This window comes from Ornithodoros turicata, chromosome 5 (assembly GCF_037126465.1).
Source record: "Ornithodoros turicata isolate Travis chromosome 5, ASM3712646v1, whole genome shotgun sequence".
NCBI lineage: Eukaryota > Metazoa > Arthropoda > Arachnida > Ixodida > Argasidae > Ornithodoros > Ornithodoros turicata.
This window is the reverse complement of record NC_088205.1, coordinates 9,522,693-9,544,237: the sequence shown is the minus strand read 5'-3', so window position 1 is coordinate 9,544,237 and position 21,545 is coordinate 9,522,693. Positions and strand designations below refer to the sequence as shown.

At 44.5% G+C, this 21,545-nt stretch overlaps 1 protein-coding gene and 1 long non-coding RNA gene across 6 annotated transcripts in view; one reads left to right on the top strand and one right to left on the bottom strand.

Annotated features, from left to right (window-relative positions):
* The window catches only part of LOC135393985 (uncharacterized), a 416,022-nt gene that overhangs the window by 301,985 nt on the left and 92,492 nt on the right, over window positions 1–21,545 (top strand). The window contains exon 4 of one of the 5 annotated variants that reach the window (XR_010422735.1): window positions 10,126–10,195. The exons of 3 other annotated variants lie outside the window; for them this stretch is intronic. This is a non-coding gene — a long non-coding RNA (uncharacterized LOC135393985). Of the gene's footprint in view, window positions 1–10,125; window positions 10,228–21,545 lie in introns of all 5 variants that reach the window. One more of the 5 variants, XR_010422734.1, reaches the window with a different exon arrangement.
* LOC135393976 (serine/threonine-protein kinase BRSK2-like) overlaps window positions 1–21,545 on the bottom strand; it is a 131,310-nt gene that overhangs the window by 60,701 nt on the left and 49,064 nt on the right. The gene's annotated exons all lie outside the window — the stretch shown is intronic.

The window sequence follows — 21,545 nt, the reverse complement described above, 5'->3', positions numbered from 1 at the left end:
TCGTTAAAACCGGCCGTAACGACTACTCTCTCTCTGTTGCTTTCTATCATCTGCCATCGTGGCTTTGTAGGTCCTAATTTATGAGTATTAAGTACTAGCAGGTAAAACAAAACATGCTCCTCGTTCATAAAGCATCAGAATTTTTGTTGCTGCTGGTTGGTGTGTTACTTTATTTTTTCCTTTCCTGAAGAGAATTAAACATACCACTCTACGAACAGAATAGACTTTGGTTATGAAATGAGATCAGAGTTCTCGGATGAAGGCTACACACGGTAACCTGACGAGTTTCAGACCCTGTCCTTTAATCAGTAGAGTATGTACGTATTTCGCGTACGCATTTCCTGATAGAAAACACGCACATACGAAGTAGTTGAACACTGCCTGATGAGATAGAAGTATATGCACGAATGAGATGCATTAATGAGATACATGCATGCAATATGTACATTTGCTCGCAAGGTGCCTGAATAAAATGCACATCTGTATAGTGCTGATGGACGATTTTGTGTAAAATTGTAGATTTACACATAAGTATATCAGTCGCCTTACGCGTAAATCTACTTCCACCTGGTATTATAAGGTATTATTATGTGTTCCAAGCACACAATAAAATGAATGATACATTACAAAACCGCACTATTCGCGATTTTTTTTTTTTCCTTTGTGAGGGGGGGGGGGGGGGGGCTCCGAATCTAATTTCTTCCGTTCTTTCTTCCTTTCCGCTTTCCTTTATGAAGAGTGTTCCTACCCTAATGAATCGTTTTCTGTTTCACAAAAAAATTATATTGCTGTCGTTTTACAAGCTTACGTTGTACAGTACCGCACCCTTGCACTGCAACACGGTTCCCTTGGCGCGCACGTAAAACCCGCAGCGCTTAACATCCAATTATTCCTGCTTTACCAGTGGCTTAGACAATCCGTCTTCGGTGAGGGACGTTTAATTCGGTGCGCCGTCAGATGAGATTTCCGCGGACGTTAAATAACCTTCATCTGGGAGAAATTATCGACAGACCGACCACAGCGCAGTCACTCATGATCACACACGAAGTATCATTATCATTCGTACCTTATTAGCATTTTATGTTTACCTTCTTTCCTTCAGTCACCCTTTGCAGCAAATACGTTAAAACTGGAGAAATCAGAAACAAAAGACCACGAAGAAGGAACGATAACCACCTCGTGTTTACCGCCTTTCCATTTTACAATGTTGCATTCCCACCTTCAAGTTTATCCCTAAACTATTGCCTAGTACGCGATGGTTGATGCACGAAATACCTCCGAATAAGAGGTCAGTGGCTGGGAAATCGTTTTCATCACGCATCCTTCCAGATTGCTTCGTTTTCCCTCGTTTTGTTTCCTTCATACGTCTTCTTTATTTCTTCTTTTTCTTTTTCTGCCTCAAATTGCCTCGGTACCAGTCTATCCTGTGGCAGGGTTGTTTCATCGTTGTGGGCCCTTCCTTGCCATCTCATTAGTGGAGCTTTGTTTCCCTCACCACGGGATGTTAACGTTGGGCTTTATCGCGCGGCTATGCCAGACGCAATCTGTCATGATTGCCGCTCAAGCAGCACTCTGCCTAATGCATTGATGGAGTGGCAGAAAATGATGCAAATATAAGTACGTCTCGTTTAGCTGAGATGAGAAATTGCAATTTCATCGGGCTGTGGAGATCGTGAACGTAAGTCGGATAAGCAAAGTACGTTTCTGTTGTAATGGCGCACTTCTGTTAAGCAACCGAGAAGACATACGACATTTATGTGAAAGGCAATTTATGCAAAAGCACATCCCTCTAGCTTCGGTAAGGGAGTGAAAATGGAGGGAGTAAAAATCAGTGTAAAAGTAATACAGCGAGTCTCGTGTGTTCGTTAAACAATGGCGGTTGATAAAAGGGCACCAGCAATGGGATTCGAACCCATACGCTCGATTTCCGGTCAGAGATTCTACCGGTTACATCGTACTAGAAATGCTCTCACCAGCATACCAAGCCATGCTAGCAAACACACAGGCACGCCGTCTCACCCTGGACATCCGTTCTCTCTTGAGACACTTTCTCACTTGAAAGTTTACACAGACGAACAAACTCGTGCCGGGCGTCGTCTTTCTCATGAATTGCGACTAGTCGTTTTGAGGCTTTCGAGCCGTCTGGGTCATTCTACGTTTCGCTGTCTCATCTACTATCCGTGTGTACATGATGACAACCTGACCGCACCATTCACCACAAAGATGTGGATGTCACTTCCTGTTGGTTTGAATGTTGAGCGAAAATGGATCTTGCGCGTGTCTGGTGTTGAACTTGAGTTCCCTTGTGAACGGGGTGCCCGTGTAAAGTCCGTAAATGATGGTCGCGTGCGTGTTTTGTCTGTTTTTATGGGTTTTGTGTCCTATATGCCCTAATCTGTCCGTCCAGTGATCATACTATGCCTCAAACGAGCGACAGTTTTGGTTTCACTAACGGTAAGGCAGCTTCCCCGCAGTATGACTAGGTGCGCAGTGAAGCACGCTTGCCGTCTACGCTCCGTAATGGGGAGTTTTAGGAAAACGTAGTTTCACGATAACGATTCCGAAAACGTGATATGCCAATCGCATGATTTCTGTGGAGTGGCTGACATCACGATGCGGATATCTGATTGGCTGATAGTGATACAGAGTCGGAATCGGAGGCGCTTATGACTTCCTAAAGCTCCCTATTGGAGCACACGAATTACGCAATCGTTGTAATGTCCCATTTCAAGTCATACCACTTTTCTTTCCGTTCTAATCGTGAAGTTTTCAAATACGAAGATAACCCCGCCCTTGTAAATCTGAATACGAACCTTTACCTGAAAAATTATGTTGAAGAATGGACTCTCTTCCTTCGTGCTTCATAAGCATTGACAGCATTGCTGAATAATAACAAATCGTGATTCGGTAATAGTGGTACCCCTGCCAAGTAGGATCCGGTACCCTTTAAAGTGAGATGTGATCACTGGCGGTAAATACTGAAATGTTGTAAAAAATAATTGACATAGTCACAGGAATAAAAAAGCGCTGCTTGTATGTCATAATAACGTATTGTTAGTCACTTTACTCTCAGTGCTTTAAGCCTGTTTGTACACCGAAATGCAGCGAAAATAAATGTATGCCTCGTACTTCGTACCGCTTTGTGGAAAAGAATTGTACTCCAGGCATTTTCGAGAATGAGCGTTTTAAATTTTTAATGTGGAAGCTCCGCAGCGGGCACACGTGTACACCACGCCCATTTCGACGACAAACTGCTAGCTTGTTCCTCGATGGGCAACAGAGAGTACAATGTGTTTCGGTCGAGGGCAAACACAAGAGGAAATCCTTCGCCCAGAGGAACGACCTGTCTAATTAAACTTTTGCTAGCGGTCGTAAATAACTGTCCGGGCTTGCACAATTACTTTCGGGTCCACCGACGTGTTTCATTCAGTTAGACGTCACATTTAAGTTCGGCTCCCGTCCTACAAGCAATATAGTGCATCTAATCGATCTCGCGTCCTTTTCAAATATTTACATCGTTTCTGGCGCACATGTTACTTCGTATGTCATTTCGATCACGAGGCTGAGGGTGCGTCGTTTATCAACGCTGTCGCAAAGTCCTGCGCTTTCGACGAAGTTAGCGTGGTGTTTCTTCTGCGCCAACAAGCTAGAACACTCAAATCATGACACAGAAGCCTTCTAGAGGTTTAATATGTACAAGCTTTCGCGTGGTGGGCCACGCTTCATCGGTCAAAAAAGAGATATCTTCTTGTACATGATGAGGCGTGGTCCACCACGCGAAAGCTTGTACGTATTAAATGTTTAGAAAGCTTCAGTCTCATTGTTTGAGTGTTTTAAAGCCATCTCGCACTTCGTTCGCCTTTATACCCACCTCTGCCGACAAGTTAGTAAAACAGATGTGAACAATGCTTTGTGGCTGCTTAGCGTCCCGTTTCTTATGGGCTCGTGTTAAAGAAGAGTTGTTGACTAGTTGTACAGCACCATTACGTTAGACACTGTCGACTGTATCTTTTTATGCCGCCCATCGTATGCACAGGACAAATAATCATCCGAATGCCTTCGAAAAGGCATGAAGCAAGAGTGTTTCCTGCACAATCTCGCATATAGGCGCAGTGTCTCCACTACACTATTTCTCCCCTCTTTTCTGTCACACAAATAAAGCCGAATCTCCCTTATACGAACCTATTTAATTCAATTCAAGAATCTCCGTCGCAAATTATATTGACGTTACGGCCTGCTCTGCCACACAAAGTATTGGCAATCACGACGTACCAGGAGGTACGACGGCTTCACTGTAACACAGCTAATGGAACCATGACTACCCCAACAACACCGAACATCCTCTGGATGTACGAATAATGTCCTAACAAATTCATACGTCCGATGGATATCCTCAGAATATCCGTCGGACGTACGAATCCGTTAGGACATTATTCGTACATCCAGAGGATATTCGGAGCTGTTGGGGTATGGGAAAGATATCCGATTGCGTCTGATAAATGCTCCACAAATGCACTGAATGTTTTTGTTACTTTTAAGCGACTAATTAAAGCTTCAGCTTATGCCTTGCTTGAACGTTTTCCTGGCTGGTGCATGAAGCACTCCTCTAGTCCGTGGTGCTGACGTCTCCATCCCAACCATGCTCCCCTTTTTTTCTTTTTTTGTTCAGAAAAATGATAACTCGTGCCACGAACATTGCTCGGGCCATATCAGATACTACAAAATATCCACCCAGAGCGTTAGCGTACTAACACGGGAAAAACGAACGCGTAAACTCTATCAAGCACACGACGTTTCCGATTCATCCGTACATCAAAACCTTCAATTCAATTTGTATGTTGTACACACTGTTCTCGCTTTCGGGCTCTCGGGCGCTCGTTAATTGCTCTTTTAGACGCGTACCGTTTCGGTGATAGGATGTGATATGAGAACGATTATGTGCATGTGCTCCGAAGCATTTCGATAAGTGCTGTTAAACAGCGCGTACTGCTCTTGCCGTTATAGCTTAACTGACGTGCACGAATTTCAGAATAAGCCGCGGAAAAAAGCTAAACATGTTATGGCCCCGTAACATTTTGAAATATTGATAGGCACAAGCAACGTTGCTAGTGGCCTTGCATAATAATTTCCCAAGTCAGTGTGTGAAATTGCTGTCACGCTCAAACTTTATAGAAACACCGTCTCGTGACTTTTAAAACCATTCGCCCCTATCGAAACCGAATGCTGACCTTTCCTTTTTTTTTTCTTCGTAAACATATCTCCCCCTGAATGAGGAATTCACGTGGATTACGTTCCTTTGCAATATCCATATTTCGTGCAATATTTACACGTGACATTCACGTTTGTTTCACTGTTCTTGCTCACATTTCAGACATCCCTGCAAACATTCCTTCAGAAACCTGCATTTATACGCCCGCACTTTCAAAGCCTACCCTGGCTTCCACGATTCAGCGACCGCGCATTCCACAATCCAAAGCCAAGCTAGAAATAACGAAAGAACGCACGATATTTCGTACCCGTCCGTTTTGTTCCTGTTCTTCTTGCTGCGTAGCCTATGACGGTCGCTGGGCAACTCGGCACCGCAAAGATTTATCGACTTTGCGATATTCATCGATATATTACCCGGCTTTAAAATACCTCGAAGCACGCAGCGTACGAGTGCGTTCAGTTGGAAGACATTCCTTTTTCTACCTTGTTTTTTTTTTTACTTTCGGTTCCCTCTCTCTTGTCGCGAATCCTATCCGTAAGTAATTTCTGAGCATTTTATCGCTATACACGCACGAGAGGAGGACAAAAAACGTGTTTTTTTGTTTCTTTGTTTTGTCTTTTGTTGTTGTTGTTGTTTTTCCTTCGATGGGTTTTGTTCTTTCCGAATTGCACGCGAAAAGTCGGTCATATTTTTCCTCGTGTCTCTTTTAATCATACATTGTCAAAAGTAAACCGTCGCTTTGCAAAATAAAAGGAATGAACGTGTGGTTCCAAAATTAATAGGAGATGCTTCCTTGAGTAGCCAGTCCCGAGTGGCTTGAGGCTAATATCTCAATTTTTTTCTCTTACCCCTCAATCAATCAGGAGCCTGTCTACCGCACGGAGCATGAACGTCGCGCAAGCAATTTCAGCGAGTCCGAGAATAAATTCCGCGTCGAAAATTGACAAATGATATTTCGTCGCTAACCGCGAGAGAACAAACCACGTTGCACAAAAAATCCATCGAGGCGGTTTATACCTTCCGGACTTTTCCTCAATATTTCTCCCTCGGTTCTTGCACCGAATCGATCCTCAAATACCTCAAAAATCGCTTTATTCTGATTGTTTTTCCCTCCTTACGTCCAGCTCGTATCATTCGTCATCCCATGACGGTGGTCACAATGCATTTCAACTTCCCACGTGTCACCGTATATAGCATGACGGATGAGCTCGGCCTCCTCGAAAAGTAAATCCCGCCATAAATAAGGGTAACAGCGATCGTGTCATACTCCTTGCCGAGCTCACATTTTGAGAAAGCGAGGAGGAGGAGGAGGAGGAGGGGGGGGGGAGACCTTGCGCCAGATGTTCTGACCCCACCTTGATGTGTGGGGACAGGTCGGTCCCCACCCATGCGCCCGATGGAGTAGAGATGAGAGTGCAGCTGCTTCTCTCTGTTACGTCTTTTAGTCAAAACGTGTCTGTTCATTTCATAGCAGAATCTGACAGATTTGACGAGACACTTGCGTATCTAATATAAATTCTTCGCGAGGACAGATGTTTGCAGGGTGGTGACGAGCGCCGTTGGTGTCCGGATGGTTGTTATTAACTGTGTGCTTTATTGCTGGGTGGCTTTATCAACTGGGTACAATCTTTATTGCGCATTGTTGTGATTATGATGGCCCCTAAAGTGTAGTAAGGGAGCACGTAAATGTGAAAGTAGGCAGGTGCGAGTAAAAATGCGGGAACTGTGTTCTGAAGCAAGTTGTTAGCAACTCAAGAACGGAATATGAACTCCTACTTAACAACTTAGTTAACATACGCTTTGCATACATACACATATACTTACATACTTACTTACATACACACATATAGTACTCCTTAAAGTAGCACAGAAGTCATTTTTAACACCCAGTTTTCTTCCTATAAAACTGTTAAGTTTGCCAGTAAGATGCACCATGCGAAGTAATTTACACCACAGAGCCATAATTATCGCAGAAATTGAATTTAAAATACGCCGCAAAAAGCGACCGTGCGCAACGGTGGTGAAGAGCAGTACCAGCCTGTGATCTGCCTGGAACCTCGCGCTGACGCTATAAGGAGAACGCTCGCTGATTGGCCTAGAGAAATGTTGTCTGCTACTCCGCTGTCGTCTGCTACTCGGCTGTTCGGGGTTCTGATAAAGCCTTTCTCCTTGCTCGGTAATGCTTCGGCCGCTCTTTCTATCCCCAATTCTCCGGGAAAACTGACTGGCAGAACAGGTTTACGGCGGCAAAGGGACAATGCGCTGACCCCACTGACCGGCAAACCAGAACGACTCTCCTTATGCCGTCATCGGTGACGTGCCATCATACCTCCTCATCCTCGTTATAGCTTGAGTGGCGAGTTAAGGGTGAAGGCGCGGAGCTATGTTTATGTGAGTTTTTTCTGGGAAACAAATTGCACACATCAAAACCTTTCGCGCTATTCGGTATAATGACACACACACTTTCATCAGATGTCTTAATCTGAAATTTTTTTGGATGGCCCTCTGTACTCCTTTAAGTTCACCATTCAAGTAGTCTGCAAGTTATGCTTGTCTGCAAATAGAGACTGCAATACATTAGTGCCCGCTAATGATAGATAGAGGTGCGCGCGGGTGCGGTTAGTGCCGCAGATCCGCGCTATATTGTGGTTTGCAGAAATGTAACGTTTCGATATCCGCACGGTTAAAGTGCGGACAAAACCGCGCACCTCTGCGGTCCGCACGGATATCCGTATTTTATCCGTAAATAAGCATTAGCGTCAGTGTCGACGTCCCCCAGGTGGAGCCACAGTTGACGCACAGAATCCAAAATGGTGTCGAAGTGTGTTATACTTTAACTGCATTTTATTGGTCAATTATGGATGATATAATATTCATGAGTGGTTTGCTGCGTGCTGAAAAATGAACAGGTTTGTATAACACTTCCCTCAGATGAACTTTTTTCCTGCAAACGCAATGAATGCGGATGCGCGGATAAACTCAGTATTCACGCAATTACGGATGCGGTCGCGGGTCTTACATCGCGGATATGGTGCGGGTGCGGATACTTATAATGTTATCCACACTCACCTCTACAGATATTAAGCGGGGCCACATATTGCGAATACAAATTGACCCTAAATGTATAATGTATGAAGACAGCGCTCCCGAGGGATGGAAAACAAGTACATAAAACTCTAACTACATTACATTCCTGAACGCATTTATGAACGGTACATGGATCGCAAACGCCACGCAGTGTTACTAAATGGTATACATTAAAAATATGCGACGGGCTCTGCCGAACAGCTATCGAGTCTGCCTGCTATAATTCCTTTATTCTCTTTTTCCACATCCGCCGTACCCGAGATATATCGTTCCTGGGATGGTATTTTGTGACATTATTGATTGCAACGATCTGACCTGGTTACATACATATGTGTCGTTCACAAAAGGCTTCCAAGCACTGTGTACGACGGCGAATGTCGATGGGGTACTGTTTCTTCGTCGGTATCTCGTAGCGACAGATTTGGATAGGAGTCTCGCGCTGTTTTATTTAAAGTAAGGGTTCTAGCTATGCCAAGATGTCGGTCGGCGTTCAGTAGTGGTGGTGCTGAGCAACAACAACTTTATTGTCAGCTGATGAATGGGGAGTTTCATCGCCAGGGGCCATACTCTTCCCCATTGCTGGTGGTGATGCGGGGAACGAAATAATGAGCCCCTTCGAAATAAGTCCTATGGTGTCCAGAAAGGTGAAGAGAGCTTTGAGGGCAGAGCATTGGTAGGCTGGATGTGGTCAGGGAACAAAGCAATTTTGTGATAGAGAGGCGGCGAGGGTCTAGCTCGTTAAGGGATCCTGAGAGTACGGTTCGGGAAGGTTGGTAGTGTGGGCAATGGAGAAGAATGTGCTCGAGGGGGGGGGGGGTATAGGTTTATTTCGGAAAGGTCAGCCTGACCGAAGGTCGGCATACTATTCCTAAATCAAAATATATCACAAAGATGAAGTAAAAACAAATATAAGATGATGAGGATGGCGTGATGTGTAGATGACATGAAAGGTCAACTCATAATTTGTTCATGAGGTCTGTCGTGTGGAGAAACTCGTTTAAAGCTCGAGTGACGCACCACTTACGAAAGTGTCGCACAGGGCCAAGTAATACAGGAAGGTCTATGTGTGTGTGTGTCCCAGAGCGAGAGAGTCTTTGAGGGTGTCGCGTGCAGTGTCGTAACGTCTGCAGTGCAGCAGTAGATGCGCTGTGTCTGCTTCCACCCTGCACGTTGCGCATGCTGAGGAGTTTAGTTGGCTCATCTTGTATAGCAGTGACGGTGCTGGGGCTAAGTTTAACCGTAAACGGTGTACGACAGTTTCTTCCCTTCGGGTGAGCCGCAGAGTGGTCGTGTATTCCATCTTCGGGTCGATGGAGTGTAGGAACGTGTTTTCAGGCACAGCATTTTCTATGAAGCGTAGTGTACTGCGGGCGCAGAGCCGCCTCACCTGAATTCTGCTGGCGGACGACGACATCGGTACTGATGCAATTAGCTCACCTTCCTCATGAGCGTGGCGCGCAGCGTCATCAGCATGTGATGTGATGTGATGTGAATAAAGAAAAAAATGGGATGTTAGTTTCGACGAAGTCAAACTGGCTACCCCAGTGCACTTAATACAGAAAGTTCAAACCGATGATGAGATGATGAAAACACAAAGGGATGATGTCCAGAGACGAACAGAGATGATAATGGTCATCAGCATATGCGTTCCCGTGCAGGCCAACAATATGGTAACATTGTAACAATGTAACCATGCTTGTGGATAGCTGCTAATGAGAACAAATCTGAGAATGTGAATGAAAATCCTTGCGCGTCTTGACGCTTTATATATTTTTCTGTAACGTGAGAAGGACTGAGATTTCTTCATTCCTTGGGATTTCTGTTTTCAGTTGGGCAAGGTAGAAGCGGACTGCCGCGAACGGCGCTAAGGAATGTGGTGCTGATGTCGACAGCGCAAGAGTGAGGAATTTATGCAAGCTGCTTTAGAACGGGTATTGCGCCGAGCCCTGTAATCTCTCTCTCTCTCTCTCTCTCTTCATTCTCTCTTTATTCTCTTGTTTTAGTTTATCCTTGATTTCCTAATTCTTTTCTTTCTCTTTGTATTTATTTCATTCTTCTTTTATTTATATTTCTTTTTTCTTTGCGGAATAGCAAGCCGACGTCCCGTTTGGCTGACCTTTCCACCCATTTTTTTCCCTTTGTTCTTGTAAATATATTCCCCCTTTATTCTCTTCCTCCTCCTTTTTTGTACCCTACATATACTTACTTCCACGCATATATATATACATATATAGATATATATATATATATACTCATATTTTACATTTATGGGAAATATGCAACTAGGCGTATTGCATGCAACACCATATATTGCTCAAAAACTTCTAATCCGTCTCGCTATTCCTCGTTATCGATTTCATTAGGCGAAATTCAATTCTTGGCACGCTTCCACACCGTCAACAAAAATAAATAAAGCGAGAAAGAAGTTCAACAAAATTCGCTCGCGTTGACTTTCGAACCTCCCTACTAAGCAATGAAAACCTGAAGAAAAAAAAACAATTAAGAAAAAGAAATTTCGATTACCCGATACAATCACTTGCTCTTACTCTCTCTCTCTCTCTCTCTCCAGCTCATTCGTTTTTATAGCAACCCTCGTTTCGATCCTACTCCTTCAACCCCCTTTTATTTTTAACGCACGCGCGGCCTGCATCGTACGCCTTCCTTTACTGCAACGGTCGAAGCAGGAGCGACAAGCCATTACGCGTGGATTGTACAAGCGAAGCATTAAAGCCAGATTCCCCGTGTAGCATTCAAAGGCTCATAAAATGGAAAGAAGCCACTGCGCGGAGACGACGTCAAACAGTGCAGAGTTAGGGATGGGGAGAGAAAAAAAATCCTTACGTCTCTCTTTACGAGCACTGCTTATATACGTCTTTATTGCAGCGAGCGTTGCCTTTTCCACGCGAAGACCAAATTTCGCATCGCGTGCCTCGCGATAATACTCAGACTGTAGTAAGTACACCCTGTGCGTGTCGGTCTGCTATGTGGTATGTGGTGTGGAAGACAATGAAGGCATGCTACAATGTTGACGTGTAGCGATGTGACTTACTATGTACTGTGAGAGGTCATTCATAACTCAGCATAAGCAGCAGTAAGTTAATTTAAGCAGTGGAAGGGGGGTCCAGTTTGGCAGTAGAGCAGAGTGCGTGATATGACGCGTTTTTTTTTTTCTTTTTTCTCGTGGTTCAGTTTAATCCAAATGAAATGAAAGATGAAGCTGAACGAAATCCCAGGATAAATGGACCATAAACTAATCAAATTTTTTCTCCTATCATCATCATCATCATCATCATCAGTAAAATCCAACCGCAAAATCCCTAGGTCAATGGACCCAGAGTTCTAGAGATAGAGATAGAAAGCTTACGTTTAATTATGCCTCTGCCGCCATTGTCACATTCATTAGCGTACGTAATTGTGTTCCGCCATAACGAATTAATTGTCAAGTTAACTGTAAAAAAATACAAGAATGGTTACCGATGGTCTACGCCTTTTATCGCAACCCTCATAAATGAGTGATCAAAACGCACACATAATGGGTTCAATTAGCTCCATTCCACAGGCACTACAATGTACGAAATATTTAGCCGGGTTGTGACAGCCATTGTTTCCGAGGTACGCTGCTGCGTATTCTCGCACTCTTGCAAAGGGAAACGGAGAAATTGGATTGCATCCAGTATTCATGCATCGTGCGCGAGACGTGCTCGCCTTCAGAACAATACGTCGTCCTTTTTTTACTGTGTCCACTTTGGCGAGATAGCATCTACTGCGAGCTGCATGGACCAAGTTTTCTTCTCAAATTAAGTTACGTGGAGATGCTTTCTGCGCGTATTGTGCCGTTTCACAACATTACAGCTCTGTCTTGCGCACTGGAATCCGTGCAGACATATTTTATATAAGACAAACCTAGGGCAGGATGCTGCCCAAGAACGAGATATATTTTGGAATGCTACGTGAGACGATACGTTGGAGACGTTTCAAATCCGTTCGCTGTTTTTTTGTTTTGTTTTTCTCTTTATGCTGTATGAGATGAGATGGAGATTTGTATGCCAAGTGCTGAGAAAATTGTTATTTCGTTTATTGTTAGTCGTGTTCTTTTTTCGTGCATTTGTAGTTAAGGATAACGTTGAGTGTCCGAAATTGCTGTACTGTTCATGGATGCTGTAAATATATCTGCAGCGATAGCGGCAGGACACATGTGTTACACAAGGTTTGCCGCTGCAACTTTCGTCAGTCAACAAAATGAGTGGCTGAAACTTTTACGCAGATGAAAATCAGAATTGAAATGCTACAACTAAGTATAAGACAACTCTGAAAGAAATAGAGACGATGGTTCCGCAAGAAGCATAGCCCGTCAAATGGCGACGGGCTTTTGTCCACACCCGATAGGCTATGCCATGAAAGCGATAGCTTTGTAGAGCCGACAAAACGTCGACAGCCGTGTAGGTCTGTCTGTAACAGATGTGGAGAGAGAAGAGAAGGAAGAAGTTACAAATGGGACACCGAATCGAGCGTGGGCGAGGTAGCCCTATATACGAATACAGCTACCGTATTCATTATTTCGTTCTTTTCGTTTTGTCTTTCTTTTTATTTTTCCTTTTTTGTAAGCGGGAATAGCAAGTCGGCTGCTGGAGCCAGGCTAACCTTTCCCCTCTTTCGTGGTTTTTTTGTTTGTTTTCTTTCGCAATAAACCTATATCCCCCCCCCCGTATTCAACGCTATAGGCTAGCAGCCTGGACTCTCTTCAACGCAGACCCGTAGTTTGTAGGGCTCTATAGCCGAACTGTTCCCGCTCTAGCCCTATGCATCTCCCACCTGTATGCATTCCATTGTGTTAGAAAATATTGAGCATTATGCGTAATTCTAGTCCGCTCTGATGCACCTTGTAATGAGCTTACACTCCTTAGCGCCCGTCCCCCCCCCCCCACCCTTCTCTCTCTCTCTCTCTCTCTCTCTCACTTCTTTGGGTCATATCAGGAAGAACTTTCCCGAAACCCAATCCCGTCTGTGGCAATGGCACGGAAGAACACAAGGGAAAGAAAAATGGAGGCAAACGAGCGTGAAATTCACTCTAATTGCCAGGGCTAGTTATTCGTACCATCCCTTTAAATGCACGCGCCGTTGTTACGCGCGATGAAAGGAGCGACTAGAAAAAAAAAACAGCCAAAGAAAGAAACGAAAGCAACAAAAGAATGGGTAAGCCCGGGTAGAACGTTTTCGTCCTTAACGAACTGGCAGATCGTGAGCTTCCGGTTGCCACTGCAGCACCCCCTATAAGCCTATTTAGCCTCATTCTCCGATAACATCTGAAGCTCTTTTACTTTCGTTAATCTCTTTTGTACCGTCTGGGACTCGTCCTTTTTAGGACCGCCCGCGACGAAATAAAAAGAAGAAATGAGGTCAAAGTCGGCTGATACCGTACAAGGTTCTCGCTTTGCTTCTTTTTCAATGACGTCTGAGGAACACATGGGAAAATGGTGACGAAGATTGGAGGCATTTTGCTGGAGGACTCCGCACACGCTGGGCGGAGAACTTTATAGTTACTCCGTGATATAAAAATGCCTGTTTGTGATATAAAAATGAAATGAAGCTAAGATTTGTATCTCAATTCATCGCATATCCCATGTGGCCCTTCCATTTAGCACGTTGTATGGTGCACTGTGGGTACCGAGCCAACACCTCCTAGATAGTAGAAGGCCTGCGCACTGCCCAGCTCACGGAGGCCTGTGTGAGCTTTGCGATCTGCTTCGAGCTTTTCTCTTGTTCGCTCTTTCATTGACGTCATAGCAGCATCCACAGCAGGCCTTCCTGTGTGACGCTATGTCACGTGGGGCGCAGGCCTTCTGCTATGCAGGAGGTGTCGGCCGAGCTGACAAAATGTGCGAGCCTCTTTCTATTTCTTAATAGGTGCACCGTTGCATTTTTTCCTTTGCCTTACTACTATGTGTCAAGCAATCACACGCATGAAGGCGGCAATGAAACTGCATCAACTGCCATGCGCCTCGGGATCTTATAAAATATTGTGTTATGGTTTCGATATATCACATTTTTGTTTTTCATGTTGATCTTTTCCCATATATGAACATTCGAGTAGCCAGTCCTGACCCTGCTGAGCTTATCAGATTATTTTTATTTATTTATTTTTCATTTGAATCTCCAATATCATCTATCATATTTGCGTATACAACTTCACGATAGGGCAATGAGCATACACAGGAGGCCGCATGTAATTCGAAAAGAAGTGTCTTCATTTACTTATTTTATGTTTTCCTCACTTTCAGGGAGAGCTTCTATAGCCAATGATTTCGCGTCCAAAGTGTTGATTGGATTGGATATGGAAGAAAAATATGGAGAGGTTATAGAGGTATGTGGAGAGGGGTGTGCATGTCCCCCATGGCTACGCGGAACAGGACTGCGAGGCCTAATTCAAAGCCTATTTTCCGAGTCCTTCACCGCAACGAATACTGGTCGGCCATATGCCTAAGCAGTAAGCATATATACTTGCGCACGTCGATGGAGAAACAAAAGGCACAAAATTCGAGAACAATTACAGCTTCTAGTGCATGGAATGTAATTACTCCCATATTTAGTCCCCTAAAACACTAAAATTTACTCCGCAGCGCTGCAGATAGTCCCGAAACTTCGCAAATGTTTAGTGACTATTTGCTTTCGTGCATTGAGTCCAAAAAGGGACTAGTGTTAGTGGCAATGCGTCTTATCCCCAAAGGCAGTATACATATAATTACTCCGTTTTCTCCTTTGAATGTGTTGCTTTTTTGCATATTCATTACAGTCCCTAAACGTAACCAAATATAGCTCTCTCTCTCTCTCATAGAACATGGCAGTTACGTTGTAGTTGGTTGGGCAATTAAACATAGAAGAACAAACACAACACGAGGCTCACAATGCTCAGTTGGATACTTCAATTTGTTGTGGATGAGGCAATCAGAGGGAGTGAGTTCCAATCCCACTGCCTGGTGCCTTTTCTTCAACTGCTATAACTCAATTAAAACTGCATTTGTCTCTTACACAACATAAACTCGGCTGTCACGGTATAGTCGGGCTACAAAAACTGCACAGCCTTCTTGAGAATGTCTTTCTTCGCTGGAGTGGCTCATTCGATTTTCCGTTCCGATTGTTTTCGTACAGCTCTCATATCAGTCAAACTTTGATCGCTCTTCGTGCCCCCCCCCCCTTCAAAAGGAGAATTCTACGTCGTTTGATGACTACTCAATCGGAATGCCATTTATACAGTCCGCGTCATTTCGATGCAGCGGGAGGAGGGCTGGCTAATATGCTGTCGCATTGAGTTGAAGTGTTTTCGATAGAAACTGTATCAAACCTGTTCTCAACGCGACGCCATTCAGAGGGGATATTAATTTCATGCATGGCTAACGCATTAAGCATCTCTTGTAAGAGTCAATACGAAAATCAACGTTATGCGCCCCCTATCAGATGAATCTCCGACACGCACTGTGATATTGAGTGCTATATAAAAAAGCTGTTATCAGTAAGTAAGCTGACTTTCATCTAGAACGACCGCTATCTAAGCAGTATAGTATTCTTAAATCTTTCTTTTCATTCGTCGATCTGTCTAATATTCTGAACGTTCAGATGTGTCGTTGTTGACTGGTTATATGCCTTATTAGCGAAACACGGCTGCTGTTTCTGAAGTTGCGCCGGCCCGCGGAGACTGCGCTCCGGTATGACGTACCTCGCTACGTCAGCGTGACTTATCATCTGCGAGGGACGCTTTCGGTTGGTAAAGAGATACAAGCGCCCGAACACACTCCCGAGCATAGCGCAGACGTCACAGGGCTCAGAGTTGCGTCCATCCCCATTGGCAGCCGAAGGCACGTGACTTCCCGTGCGCTGCCTCACTGGCGGCGGCGAGGGCTGTGATGTCAGAGCCGCATGAGTTTCAGTATTCGCGGAGCCCATTTTCTCCGCTTCTATATTCCCCTCTTCGCTGTGAAACTTTCAATGCCGGTTCACATCGATGCAAAGAACCATCTTTTACGTTTATCTGGGATAACGTGGAACGACCTGTCGCAACCCCTTTAAGACGGCTGAAGTGGGAATGAAGTGCAGTTCGCGAGTTTGCACTCGTCGACAGCAGGTGCGAGAAGTGAAGTGTTGAACGCAGCGCTAGGGTAACTGCTCTCGACATGGAGCGAGGCCCCTCCCTTGCAGATGCAACGTCACGTTGACGTAGGTAGATACCTCATACAACGGCGGAGTCTCCGCAGATTGACGCAACATTGAAAATAACCGCTCAGAATACTACATTTTGCAAGGTGCACAAGCAAAAAAGTGCACCACCTTATGATGCTTGGATATATAGAACTTTGAACCCAGTCATGCTAAACCAAAGTGTGCTTTCACAGACAATGACTTGAACGAAAAAGATGGCTCCCACCATCTTTTACGGTAGCACTGAAAATCAGATTGTCAGATTTGTCGCGGTTTCCTTATTGTTTGTTCATTATCTCCGTGTGTTCGTTCTAAACAGACTATACAAACACTCGACGTTTCTTAACGAAACCGGAAACGGGGGCAAACTGTCATCTGTCGTCCCCTCGTCAACTTAATTCCAAGTTTCACTCCGTTAACAAGCAGCCGGAAGATTACGACTCCGGCATTTCAACTAGACGCGGTTCTAGCTCATCAGATTCGTGTGCACAACCGCGGTGCAACTTCCGGTGTGGAAGGACAAGGGAGAGAAGGACAAACGGCCGTGTCTTCCGGTCGATGAACGACACTAGCGCCGCCGCCTCCATTTCATTCCCACCCCCTCATCTCTTTCTCGCCCTCTTTCTTTGAATTCGATGAAAGACCCCTCTGCATTGGTGTGCGTGCGCGCGTGCCACTACAAACTACGTTGCTAATGGCGTTCATATGACCGTCGATAAAGAATGTTCGGAGACAGCTTTAATCTTCGGAGTCGCCACGCTCGGTTGAGTAGAAACAGATGCTTTTGCAACGATAGCTAGATGGTTACAGCCTGGGACAATAGATAAGTGGCTGCTAATGAAAACCGTATGGTGATTAGAATGGTGTTGATTAGCAAGCAATTTCCTCGGGAAAGCCGCAAGAGGGTTAAAGAATGATGGAGAAAGAGGAACGACACAAACAAGCTCATGTATATGTGGGGAGTGCCACGATAACTGCTCTGCCTTAAAAATTCGTCGAGCGTGAGTTGCAGTACTCTTTAAAGCTTAAAGGTAGACTTCGCAAGGATTCGAATGAAAAAAAAAGCCTAAATATAATAAAAATATAATAATATAATTAAAAAAAAGCATCATACCGAACACTAACCACCCCCTCTATACCGAATACAGCATTCGCATTCATTTCGCGCGAGTAATTAATTGGTAAATGATGACAATAGCAAACCGAAACCGAAATGCGAAGAGAAGAAAACAGAGCTCCATACCACGGCGGTTAATCCGGAGGAGGATTCCGTGACGTCACCCAGCATTGCTGTCTTCTTCCATGCCTACATTCTTTCGCCCTTGCCGGATGCCGGATGGTGTCAGCAGTGTGTTGCTTTCAGCGCCCTCTCACATCACAGAGGCCCCCCTGAAGCGCCCGCTTCGTAATAATTCGTGTGGGTAAAATCTGCGCAGTTTTGGACCGAGATATTTCGTACACGTGTTCCTGACATCCCAAAGGTTACGGATATACCACAACCTTTGTGGTGATTTCGTTGCGGAGTCCCACTTTAACTAAAAGGGCAAAGTTATGCACGTACCCGGTTGTCGCGTGAATGTCGTAGAAGGAGGACATCTGTAGACTTCTACCATTCGCAGAAACACGCACTTCTACCAATTTCAACGAAATGAACGAGAAATCCTCGCTATTTCTATCCCTAATTGGAAGGGACCCCTTCCGTTTAACTCCGGTTAACTGTCTTGGTTACTAGCAGATGAGTTCATTGGCTAAGTGACGTCTACCGAGACACACTTTCGACGTCCCCCTTTTTTCCCGATGTCACTTGAGGCACCAGTCACGACACGCAATGCACATGAATGAGACATCTCATCGGGGAAAGGTCTCGACGGAAGAATCGCGTGCCTCTAGAAAACTACGGTGAGCTACGAGCGCACTGTCCTCGGCGGTTAAGTGGATGAAATCTCGAACAGTATCCGGGAGGGGGCGGGGGAGTAGGTTCGAACCTTATATAATGAACGTTGGCAGTGTTGTGGCATGGTACGCGTCATTTACTAACTCGTGGCCATCTTTGTTGTCTAAACAATATATAAAAGACCTACGTCCGATTATCAGCTGTTGCGTAAATATGCCTAATATTTCTCCTATAATCTCCAGCGGATAGAGCACGGAGTGTACCCGCCCATCAATCAATGAGAAAGATTTCGATCTCCCTTCGATTTTTTGTCTCACTCTTCTTTTTTCTTCTATCACGATTCTTTCTGTAGGAAAGCCTGTGTGGCTACATGGAGAAACAGATGTCCAGTGCGGTGTTCCTTCCCTCTGCATCATTGTTTGTTGCCTTTGGTAAACAAAGAGGCTTTTGTAGTTATCAGATGAGAATTGTCATTGCATTATAATCAACGTGCAGGGCAGTAGGAAGTAGATCAAGTCGACAAACAACGGCAGATCTATACACGGCGGCTTCGAAAACGGTTTCTGCTTCATATATCGGCAGCTTCTGCGTTCGCTTTTTAGTCCTCTGTCACATAAAGTTTGTACAGATTGAGGTTTCAACTGCTCCACGGATTGAAGCGATTGAGCCGCGTGATGTAGCTATTGAATGCCGTATACGATGGTTAGGTGCCGTATATGGTTAGGTGTTAGGTTAGGTTACATTACATCAGGTTCAAGAGAACCGGAGGAGTTCGGTTCACAAGAACCAGATTTGAGGGAGCCTTTTTACCCCATTTGCTATACAGTGACAGTTCAACAAACGAGAACACAAAATATTGATATTTTCCTCGTTTCATTTATCGCTCTTCTAGCGCCTCTGTTTCAATTTGCTACCTGCCACGCTTTCGAGACACAAACATTCTCACACAATACCCTTATCCCCGCACCAGATAAAACGGCATACCAAATATATTTTAAAAAAACGAAAAACGGAAGGAACTGATACTTTCCCTACCCAGCATAAACTTCGCCCGTATCACTTCCCCGCACGCGTCGCTGTTACCAAGCCACGTGACACGGACCTGTTCCCTCCGCCTCCACACATCATCTCGAAAATCTACTCGGCTTTCTCCATGCATGCTACCGCGGGAACAGGACGCCGGCATTAACGACGCAGGCATCACAACGAAACAAAAGCTCTAAAGTTTACGGCTTACGCTACGCACTTTTCCGGGCGCTGGGGAACAAAGCCCGTCTCTTTGACGGCACGGATGTAGACAGGAAGAAGAAAGAGGAGCGAGCGATGGGGCTTCGCCCTCAGGTTTTCTCTATCGATCTGCGGTGAAGAATGAAGACAAGGAAAGGAAGATCTTGCATTTTTCCTGCATTCGTGTGGCGTGTAAGAGCTCCCGAGAGGAATGTAGTTTTCGTGTGTGTTTTCTTCAACTCTACATAAGCCATGTGCAAGAAAAAGAAAATGTATATTTCTTTCGTTATCATCACGTTCTTTATTTTCGCATACTTTTCTTTTTCTTTTTTTCTTTTTTTTTTTTTTTTGTTGTTGTCTTGAGTTCAGCGAAGCTTTCTCGGCCTCACTGCCGAAGTTCACGCGAACTAGAGGAAGAAATGAAAATTTATTATTGGCCGACGTAGCGGTCTGCGAAGGCGAGGGCGCAATAACTTATAGCTTGCCAGTGACTTTCAATGGACACGTTCGTGGAGGAGTTTGCGAAGTTTTTAGTGATCAAAATATGAACACAATGATTCTGTTGACAATGATATGTTCTGCTGTTTTTAGGAATAGTGCGAATAGGGAAAAGAAAGGAGAAAGAAATGCGGCTAGCAGTAGCAGATCTTTCCTCTTCTCTTCCTTTCCTTGATAAGTGACCATTGCCATTTAGAGGCTTATCGAGGGAACAATAACAATCGTCTCAAAAGCTTTGCGGTGCTAACATGAAGTAATGAAAAAGACGTCGTCGACACACTCTGTATTCTTCCTGGATGTCTAAGCAGGACAGCGTACTGAAAGTACGACTGCATAGGGGGATCAAGATTGTCTCCTTCGTGCGCAACTCTGCTAAATGCAGCGCAGCAATGGTAAGAGTACCCCTATGCACTTTAACTTTCAGTACATTGTGTTACTTAGGTACCTACTCTCTCTCATAGACGCTCCTCGTTTGATAACAAGTGATGAGCTTCTGTTCAGTGGCACTATGTATTGAGTCTCACTCTTTTAATCGTTAACTCTTTTAAGCAACTCTTTTAGTCGTTATACTTTTAGTTGGTCACACATATCACTGCTTTCGAACACTATAGCCGTAATGAAAACTCCAATAATAATAATCATCATCATGTCTTCAGGATACTACCGAATCTATGTCTTTGCAATGTGCGTGTCTCCCATTGTATTTCCAAAATGTTGTTTGTCTATGAGAAGCGAAAGTATCATGAAATGAATTTGTACGATGAAAGATGGAAGTCACTGAAAGGGTTAGCCAGCTGTAGGACTCAAACCCACATCTTCTAGATCACCGGTCCAGGGCTCTACCAATTGAGCTAAGCTAACACACCTCCCCAGCGACTTCCAAGGGCGCGTCATCTGAAGGCACAATTCAACCACTCTCTCTCACTCATCCCCCTTTCACTCTTACATTTTTCTCACTCATACACACAATCATACGACGGGATCGACGCAAGCGGCAACTGTCGAACATGAGAGAACTGATGTTCTGAGGCTGGAACACAATCGTTAATTTCTTCGGCACTTGAGGCTTTGTATGTATTTGTCCTTTCTATGTGTTCCAGCCTCAGAACATCAGTTCTTTCATGAATTTGTAGTTTTGAGAGGTACGAGTATGACGTCGTAGAGTACAGCACTTATTAATTGCCTCGATATTTCCACGCTTTACCTTTGTATATCTACTTGTAATTATTCCTTCTCCAGTGCTCTATCCCCACCAAACGCGCATTCTGCAAGTTTATTTTTCTCGATGGTTCATCGAAAGTTATTTAAAAAATGCTCAATAAAGAAACATGTCCGGGCAAGCTTAAATCTATCCATAACTACCAGTTTCGGAACCGTGTTCGTTCAAACATGTTATCTGTGCATTGTTGCGTATCGCTGCAATGCCGTTTCTGTTTCGTT